This window comes from Squalius cephalus (assembly GCF_949319135.1).
Source record: "Squalius cephalus genome assembly, chromosome: 25".
NCBI classification, from domain to species: Eukaryota; Metazoa; Chordata; class Actinopteri; order Cypriniformes; family Leuciscidae; genus Squalius; species Squalius cephalus.
The window spans coordinates 23227584-23236971 of NC_137146.1; the positions used below are offsets into that span (position 1 = coordinate 23227584).

The 9388-nt window shown below is 40.8% G+C and overlaps 1 long non-coding RNA gene across 1 annotated transcript; it reads left to right on the forward strand.

Annotated features, from left to right (window-relative positions):
- The first annotated feature begins 5351 nt into the window (after window positions 1-5351).
- LOC307153728 lies at window positions 5352-6102 on the forward strand. The gene is made up of 3 exons (XR_013820190.1): window positions 5352-5499; window positions 5668-5823; window positions 6028-6102. It is a non-coding gene; the product is annotated as an uncharacterized lncRNA (long non-coding RNA).
- The last annotated feature ends 3286 nt before the right edge of the window (window positions 6103-9388 follow it).

Here is a 9388-nt window from a genome sequence, read left to right on the forward strand (position 1 = left end):
TGGAGTCTGACGGGCCAAACGCTTTAATTCTCTACGGAGATCAGAGTTAATGACATGCTCTACAAACTGATCACGCAGCAGCAAGTCAGATTGGGGCACTGATTCAGGGGAAATTTGTTTAACCCTATCCATTAAAGAGAGGAGAGCATGAGAATACTCCTGTAGGGACTCCCCATCAAGTTGTTTCCGGGAGAAAAACTGCTCTTGTAAAAAAACATAAGATGTTGAACATCCATAAAGGTCTTTAAGGATAGATACGATTTGCTCTGGGTCTTCCTTCTCTTCCCTAGGCCTATAGCGTATCTCATCCTTTGCTTCACCATCCAAATGATCAAACATAAAATAGGCCTTGTCACGTGAACTCAAACGCCTTGCACGCACACAAGCATTCACTTCTTCTACCTATTCATCAATACCAACACCTGATCTGCCCCTGAACATAGGACATTTTCTTTCCCTAGGGAGATACAGTAATCTCTCCTTGTCCACTTGAAGCTGCCGCACTTGCTCCCTCAGTTCCTGTAACTCTTCAGCCATAACTGAAACGGAGTGCTAGGTTACTTTCTGGGGGTGGCCACAAGAGGGTGTGGTGATGCGGTGCCTCCAGGTAGAATTCTCAGGTCCCCCGACGTGCCAACTGCTGCTTTGCCTCTATTATAACCACATAAACATATGGGGGGGGGGGGGGGGAGAAGAAAAAAAAAAAAGAAGAAAGAAAAAGAAATACACGTCTCTGTATACTTGATCCTGCCGACTACGCCAGATTGTGACCAGCAAGAGTCATATGATATAGGTATTGACTCTAAGGTGCTCAACTACGCCACCTGGGGCCTTTCACACCAAGATGTAGGCTACTTAGACCTCCAACACCTTAATTTAGACAAGAGGGCTCTCACACACAGATACTGAAGTAATGACAGAGACGTAGTATTTCAATATGAAAGTACAAACATGTTTATTAACAAATAATTCAATAAAAACAGTCTGGGGTTTGTTTCTCCAAATAGTATGGGGCGATACAAATTAAGCCCCCTAGACCAGCCAGAGGGAGGTAGTGGCTGCCACCAGGAATATAAAAGAAAGCAAATAATAATTAAATGGATCAGCTGTTTAGGAGAGGTTACCTGTCCTGAAAAAGGAGTGAGGTCGACACCACCCGTGCTGCTGAATCTGCGGCCTATTCACACACGCACACACATGCACACACACACACACACACACACACACACACTCATAGGCACAAATACTACAAAGTGTGATCACTGCAAATAGTGAAGTGCACGTTACCACTACAAATACGGTGCGCAATGTGTGAAGAGGGCTCAATCCGGCGACCTATCCCACGAAACAGCTTCAACACTCTGGTTCTCCGGAACAGAGAAGAAAAGATTGATGTTACTATTAAACCTAATAAACCAGATAAAGAAATAAGCAAAACTGATGTTAGCGTTACCACAGCAAAATACTGGGGCAGCCAATACCACACCTATTACTAAAACACAAAATAACAAAAAGAACGAAAAGAAAAAAAACAAAATGAGGCAAAAGCTACAATTACATTAAATTCACAGGAGGCAAAGCAGCAGTGACAATATTTCTCTAGGAATATCACACTCAACATACACGGAAATCGGACTCCCAGGTTACCTTCCCCGTATGCAAACCTCTTGGAATGTCACACTCAACATACACGGAAATGGGACACCCTGGTTACCTTCCCCATATGAAAACCTCAACTCGTATCCCCATAGACGATAACAGACTGCGCGCAGTGTCTTCGGCTGAGACCTTCGGTAGATCAACCATATGCTACCCGGAAGCGTCTGGTACACAGTCAGACATCTTTTCATATGCAACAACACAGCGTACCCAGTGTAAAGAGGATGTATGAGCCAAGGAATTACTTTATTTGCCACCCGATATGCCGGTTTTATACAATATGCCACTGCCGCTAATGAATGACTAGCCACTTACAAGCTAACTAGAGGGCGTGGCTGAAAGGAAGAGGGATACGGTAAGAACAGAAGGACAAACATGCTGTGGCAGTTATTCTGCTGGTTACATATGCATTTATTCCCGTGAAAATTCTTGGCTCTAACAATAGGCTATTTGTAGATCTCATTAAAAGACGAATTAAACCCAATGTAATGTTACTATTGAAATTGATTTCTAGACATTGTAATGTTATTTCTTTCCCTAAACTTGTTATTGTAGGCTACATAATATCCATTGTATTAGCAACCTCTTTCCCCCATAGCGTAGCCTATCCTATTTTTAGCCTCATTATTGTTAGTATTTTTTCACAGAAACACAAAATGACAAATAGAGTCTCAAGCACCACCAGCAGCCCATACTGATTCTCTAAATTCACTGTAAATATAATCTTAATTTGCACCATCGGTTTATTTCTTAATCAGCGTTGAGTTTCATAAACTCGGCGTTGCGTTTGAAATCCGAATTTTCTCCATATTTTCAATCAATAGCGAAAATAACCTGCTGAAAGAAGCAGGTTTTTTTTTACAAGAGACATCGTTATGTTTCGCTCCTCTGTCTGCGCTTCAGAGAGCATCTAAAGCCGCTAAACGTATGGAAAGTTTTCAGTCAGGGAAACTGTTTCTCAAAGATGCGCAACGATTTATAGATTTATTTGGAACTATTTTCGTTGCCGATATATAGAGCAAAATGTAAGTCATGTAATATTTACGACTTAATATAAAATCAACGATCTGCCGATGTTCGGAACAGCACTCTTTCTCGTCTGATCTGTTGCTTTTTTAAATAACTGTCATAAATAGAAAAAAACAAGGATAGCCTACAGGAACTTTTTTGTGAATTATATTCTGTTTCAGAAATGTGCTTTTATTGTAATATCTGTTAATTAATTTTGTTTCAGTGGTCTGTTATGCTTAATAACAAAATGTATGCCCATCCGCAGCTTCACTTGCTCCCATTTATGCACCAGCTGCAAATGCTACAAATAAACAATAAACAGCGCTAGTTTTTGTGAACAATCATGAATTAAAAAAGCTAAGTCAGTCTTTGTTTGTATTGCAGGTTCACTTTTAATACAACGAAACATCCTAGGTCTCCCATCCCTCACAAACTCGTGTGGTCGACTGTGACGTCAACTCGTGTGGTCGACTGTGACGTCATAATGATCGTGAGTATAAACAGTGCAGCGGCTTTATTCTTCTTGTAGCGAGTCGGCGATTGTGTGAGTATGCTTTTTACACAGGGTTTGGGGATCTGAATTTTAATCTTTTCATAATTTGCAGAAGAATCTGCTTAAACTGTGGAATGTTATTGTCTCGATTTGCTGTAGCTATATTTAGATAAATAAATAGGCATGGTAGGCTACACTGGTGATTTGTGTGGAAATGAGAGGATGATATGTGAATCAATAATGATCAAATCTTTATATATATATATATATATATATATATATATATATATATATATATATATATATATATAATTGTTGTTAATGTATATTTCATTGACAAAATGATAGCAGATCTGATGACACTGAAGTGATACTGAAAGCTTATTGGCCTTAAGCGTTCGTTTAATCAATCAAATTTACCTCGAAAACCGGGCATAATAAAAAAATTACTAGGCTATACATTTACATTATGTGCATCTGAGTTGTGCATATTAGTAGGGAAATTGATAAAAAATAACAATGAACTTTTTTAGCTTCATTGTTCATTTTAAATAAGGAGGCTCTCATCCTCCCTTACCTCTTCTGATGGATCGCCACTGGGCATACACTGTATACATTATTATTATTATTAATAATTTTTTTTAGAAATTTAAAGGCTCGGGTATACTTGATTTTCCGCGCTCTATCTTGCGCACAGTCATGTCTGCACAGCTATTAGTTGGTGGACCAGTTTAACACCACACAATTTCTTATTTATACTCTACCAGATGTCAAAGAGCAGTACAGAGTCATGTCAACATTCTTCTGTCTTAACAATCACCTAGCGTATGCGTTGTTGTGCACGCACCGTTAGTGCAAACACAAAAATTGGGCTACACGCAGATGTCCGTGGAACTTTAGATGACAAAAATTGCAGAATGTGAACAACATAAGTTTACATTGGGTTTAAGACAACAAGCTTTCAGGTTCTTGTACTGTATGTTTACTCAAATTATCTCTTCCCTTTCTCTTTCTTTCATAGTGTTTCACAGATATAAATTGCGAAAAGTATTGTTCACTTCTAGTTCATTTTCTACATCATATCCAACATCAATATGAGTATGTCAACCATGCCCACCATTTTTGAGAGTGCAGAGCAGTCCTCATCTACTGAATTGTCAGATGAGCTCACTACGGCCCTTGCTGCGGGGCGCTGGTGGGCGATAATGGAAGTTTCAGACCCCATATCTGAGTATCCTGAGTATGAGGACCTCATCTCAGACCAGTGGTGGGAAACAGTGGAGGAAGGAGAAACATCATGCCCCACATCCCTGGTCTTCAGTGATGCATCTGAGAAGGCTCATTCCCAGCACTCCGGCTTCTCAGATGGGAAATATGAGGAGGGAGAACTGAAGACCACGAGGCAGTGGAAGCAGCAGAACTCTCCCAGTGCTAAAAAAGAGGACCTCACCTCATCCCTGGTCTTCAGTGATGCATCGGAGAAAGTTCAGCACTCAAGTTTCTCTGATACAACAAGGGCCATGGACCAGAGGAGAAATTGGAGGCAGAAAAAGCCACAGATAGCACCTGTGCCTGCTGAGTCCCCAAAGGAAGCACCTGTGCCCATAGGGTCCCAAAAAAGAGGAAAACTCAGGATCCCTGAACATTTGACTAAACATCTGAAAAAGGCCGCTTTAGAAACACCCATACCCATCCAGTCTCTACAGAGGGCACCAGAGGCTTCCTCAAAGGTGCTCACATGCTCCTCACATGGAGCACCAATGCCAGACAAGATCTCTGAGAGGAGAGATCGTAAAAACCCTGAGCTGCTGAGGCAGCATTTGCAAAATGCACCAGTGCTTGAGTCTTCCGCAAACCTCAGGATCCCTAAGCAGCAAAGGGAGAAGTTCAGGGAACAGTGGGGGCAGCAGCAGAGGCAGAAGAATATCCAAAAGGAAGCACCTGTGCCTGCTGTGTCCCCAAAGAAAGCACCTGTGCCCATAGGGTCCCAAAAAAGAGGAAAACTCAGGACCTCTGAACATTTGACTAAACATCTGAAAAAGGCTGCTTTAGAAACATCCATACCCATCCAGTCTCTACCACCACCAGAGGCTTCCTCAAAGGTGCTCACATGCTCCTCACACGGAGCACCAATGCCAGACAAGCTCTCAGAGAGGAGAGATCCTAAAAACCCTGAGCTAGTGAGGCAGAAGAATATCCAAAAGGGAGTGTCTGTGCCTGCCAAGACCCCACAGAGAACACTTGCTCCACCGTGTTCCCCACAGCAACCACCCAGTTCTCCCGAGGGAGCACCCATGTCCAGATGGAGTAAGAGTCTATGGAGCACAGAAGCTTCTGTAAGTTTTCTATTATTTATTATTTAAATTATTTGTTTTCTAGGTCCTCAATTTACATCCTTTTATATTTCAAAATGATAAAAAAAAAAAAAAGATACGCCTTTAGATGTAGTCTAAGAAGCCACCATTAAACCTGCCCAGCATTGCATGATTATATCTGTTCAACAGGACAACGCAGGTCTGTGTCAGGCACCTCCACAAAACCTGTGTGTGGAACTGAGGCGCTACAACCATCCAGCCCCTCAGATAACCACTTCAGAACCGAACTGGAGAACTCGGAACAGACTTCAGCCCAGGTCCCAGCCGACCCGGAAAAGAGCATTGGTAACTTAGACCCTCCTATCTCTCAATTTTACTAAGATTTGGAAACTAAATACTTTAATAATTTAATCTGGGATGCGAATCATATCCTTTTCAATTCAGATGCCTCATATCGAAATGGTAGAAGCAATTTTTCTTTAGATTTTCTTTAAGAATCACTCATTAAATATGGTCAGCGTTACATGATTATGTCTGTTCCTTCAACAGGACAGTGCAGGAGTGGACGGGTCACCACCCCAAAAAAAGCAGCGGACGGAAATCAAAGTCAACAACCAATGGTCGGATCCAGGCAGCTTTGACCAAATTGACTATTTATGTAGCATATTTGCAAAATGTTGTGTCATTTCAAATATTTAATTGTAATTGTACATACGAATGCATGTACACATGCATAAAAGGTTTTCAAGCGGTGAGTACCTCATCCAATAAAAAATGTGTCTTTCAATTAATTTTACCATTATTTGTTTTATTTTTCAGGTAATATTTTTTTCATTCAAAACATCGTTAAATATAGGCCTAAATATTTTTCATTAAGAGCTCAACTAAGAAATATTTGTTTTTCGAATAATGTACAATTTCAAGGTTACACACAAGCCAGCGCACAGGCATTAAACACAAATCTCGACCAGTCACCAGACCACTCTTCAAGTCTACGTTCCGTGGATCACTTTCCTGCACCGGAGAGAATCATCGGTTGCATCGCGGATAAACTGAAGTGAAACAAACAACCATTTAAATGTGCTGCTGTATTAAAGGGATACTTCACCTCTGGGAAGATGAATGTGTATTTAAAATAGGTCGGGATTCGGCTTTTGCGTTCTACAGTCGCCATTCATTATGTTTACTGTGGCGATCAGGACGAGGCTGACGGCCGCGGGAGAACGGCGCGAAGCCGGTGGCGTCATTACTGAGACGCGCCGGGTATCTCATCTCTCACGGAGGAGCGGGAATTTTCTTAGCAATGGTAAAACGCACATCAACCGATCACTTGTTTAGCGTTCATGTAAACACTACATTCAGATTCACCAATCGGAATGAATTCTGTTAGATTGAAACAAAAGGGGCATGTGCATGTAAACAATGAATGGCGACCGCAGAAATCAAAAGCTGAATCCCGTACATTTTGAACGATCTCGCCGGCCAGACAAGTCCGGGAAAAGGAGGATGTTGTTGTTTACCCCTACTTACTCAGCTTTCTCCTACTATTCAGCTTTCTCCACAGAACAAGAGCCTACTAGCTTAGCTTCCAAAGAAAGACGGCTGACACTGTGTACATTCTGTGAGTGAGATCCCACCCTCTATAGGCGGGTTGAAAACATGCGGAACAACGCCATCTACTGGCTGTAGTCTTTAGCCTCTGGCCAGAAAATCCTCCGATGACGCAAAATGACGATTTTTGCGTCATCGGAGGATTTTTTTCCAGACAAAAAATACATAAATCTCTCCTCTCAGGGGGATATGAGGGTGGAAAGCACGGTAATTCGAAAATACTACAGGTTTTCTACTAATACAAAGCTTAATGCTAAATCCTGAAGTAACCCTTTAAGTAGCCTGTAAATTTTATGCCAGACATGTTGCTCTGCTGACTTTCTCTGGTAGATAAGTATGTACGTTCGTTTGAAAATGTTAACTTGGTGTTAACTAGCTTAGTTTACACTAGGTAATTTAACGATATGTCAACGTTCCTGACCAATTGCAAAAGGGAACATAAGTTTACCCGTGGCTTATTTTGATTTTTCAATGGTAAGTTAATTAACGTGAACTTTTAATCATTGAACGTATCTCGAGTCAGCATCTTAAGAATAACGTTAACTGTAGAAGTTAACCTGATCAATAACTAACTTAAGTGAATGAGCTAACAGTTATGACTGGCGACACACACAATGGTTATTTATTTATGGCTTGTATGCATAGAAATATTGCTGCATTGGCGCCAAACGATTCATGTGTTTTTTTGTTTTTGTTTTTAAGTGTAGTAGGCTACTAGCCTGAGGACACTGGGGGGCAGTACAAAAATAAAATAAAGTTTTTTTTCGTGGCGTTAATAGGGTTGACACACTATTGAATCATATTGTAATGATTGTTATATCAACTGATAACGTCTATTGTGATAAAGATTGTTGACCATAATGTCCGGCCCTACCCTTCTTACCACATACTCTCCTGAATGTCTCTACTTTCGAATGCATCCATGTGCATGTGTGACCATTCCCATTCATTCATTCCTACATAAACTATCTCTCAATCTCACACTTAACAAACCTTGACACACTCACAGTAAATTAATGGATCGACTTAACCAGTTATATTAATTTTTACTATCTTGATGCAGGATACTGACACCGCTACAAAGAGGGATATTGCACTTAAATGTCTCATCCTTGCATGGGAGAAGCAGTAGAGGACCTCATCAAAGATTTCCTGGTTAGACAAGATTACTTTAGACATGTGAAAATGCTAGCTAAGGCTCCACTTCAAAATTAGCCATCAGACTATGTTTAGATATATGTCTGAAAACAGTCTGAAGGCTAATTTCAAATAGAGATACAATTCCTTTCAGCTAAAATCAGAGTCCCGTGCGCTGGTAAGTTTATGCGACATATATTTCAACAACGAATTGGAGTAAAATTGATCATTTATCCTCTTGGTCAACTTTTAAGATCACTTGGTCTCAGTTTTCACTTTTATGCAGATGACACCCAGGTTTATATACATTCAAAACCTGATGTTAATGTGGTTGTGTCCGTATTTCTGAGATTAAAAAATGGATGTCTAGGAATTTTCTATGTCTAAACCGTGACAAGACGGAGGTAATGCTCTTTGGTTCACCACACCAGCTGCGGAAGGCTGGGTCTCCAACTATAAGTGTAGATGGTTCTACACTGCAATTTCAAACAACATAAAAACATTTGGGGGTGATATTTGATACTAATTTAACATTTATTCCTCATGTTCAGAGCACTGTCAGTACATCATTTTTCATCTAAAAAATATTGCAAGATTACGTCCCATGTTGTCACTCCCAGTGGCTGAAAAGTTAATTAACATCTTTGTATTCTCTCTCTCGCATTGATTACTGCAATGCTTTGCTGGCCGGGGTCTCAAAAGCTACCCTTAATAAATGACAGTTGGTTCTGCCGCTCGAATCCTGTCTGGAAACAGGACAAGGGATCATATCACTGTATTGGAATCTTTACACTGGCTCCCTGTTAGCCTGGTTAAAACCAGACCATTCTCAGTAGTAACTGAGTTATGGTCTGGCAAAGCTTCATTAATAACTCATTTCCAAAGGGGCGTCACCAACGGACGTCGCTCAAATGCCTCTGGGCGCAATTGTATAGACCTAAAACTCCTAAAACCAGAGCGATCGGCATCGTGTAAAGCCATTTGCGGTGTCCCAAAGTTACACTACGCCATAAAAGTATGTACTCTTTTTGTGAAGAAAATGTATTTACTTTTGAATGTGCAGCAAAAAAGTAGGCAAGCTTTGGGACATACTACTTCGTCATCTTTATCGGACGGATCTGTCGCGTGCATCCTGTCACGTAAACTGCCCTGTCAATCATCT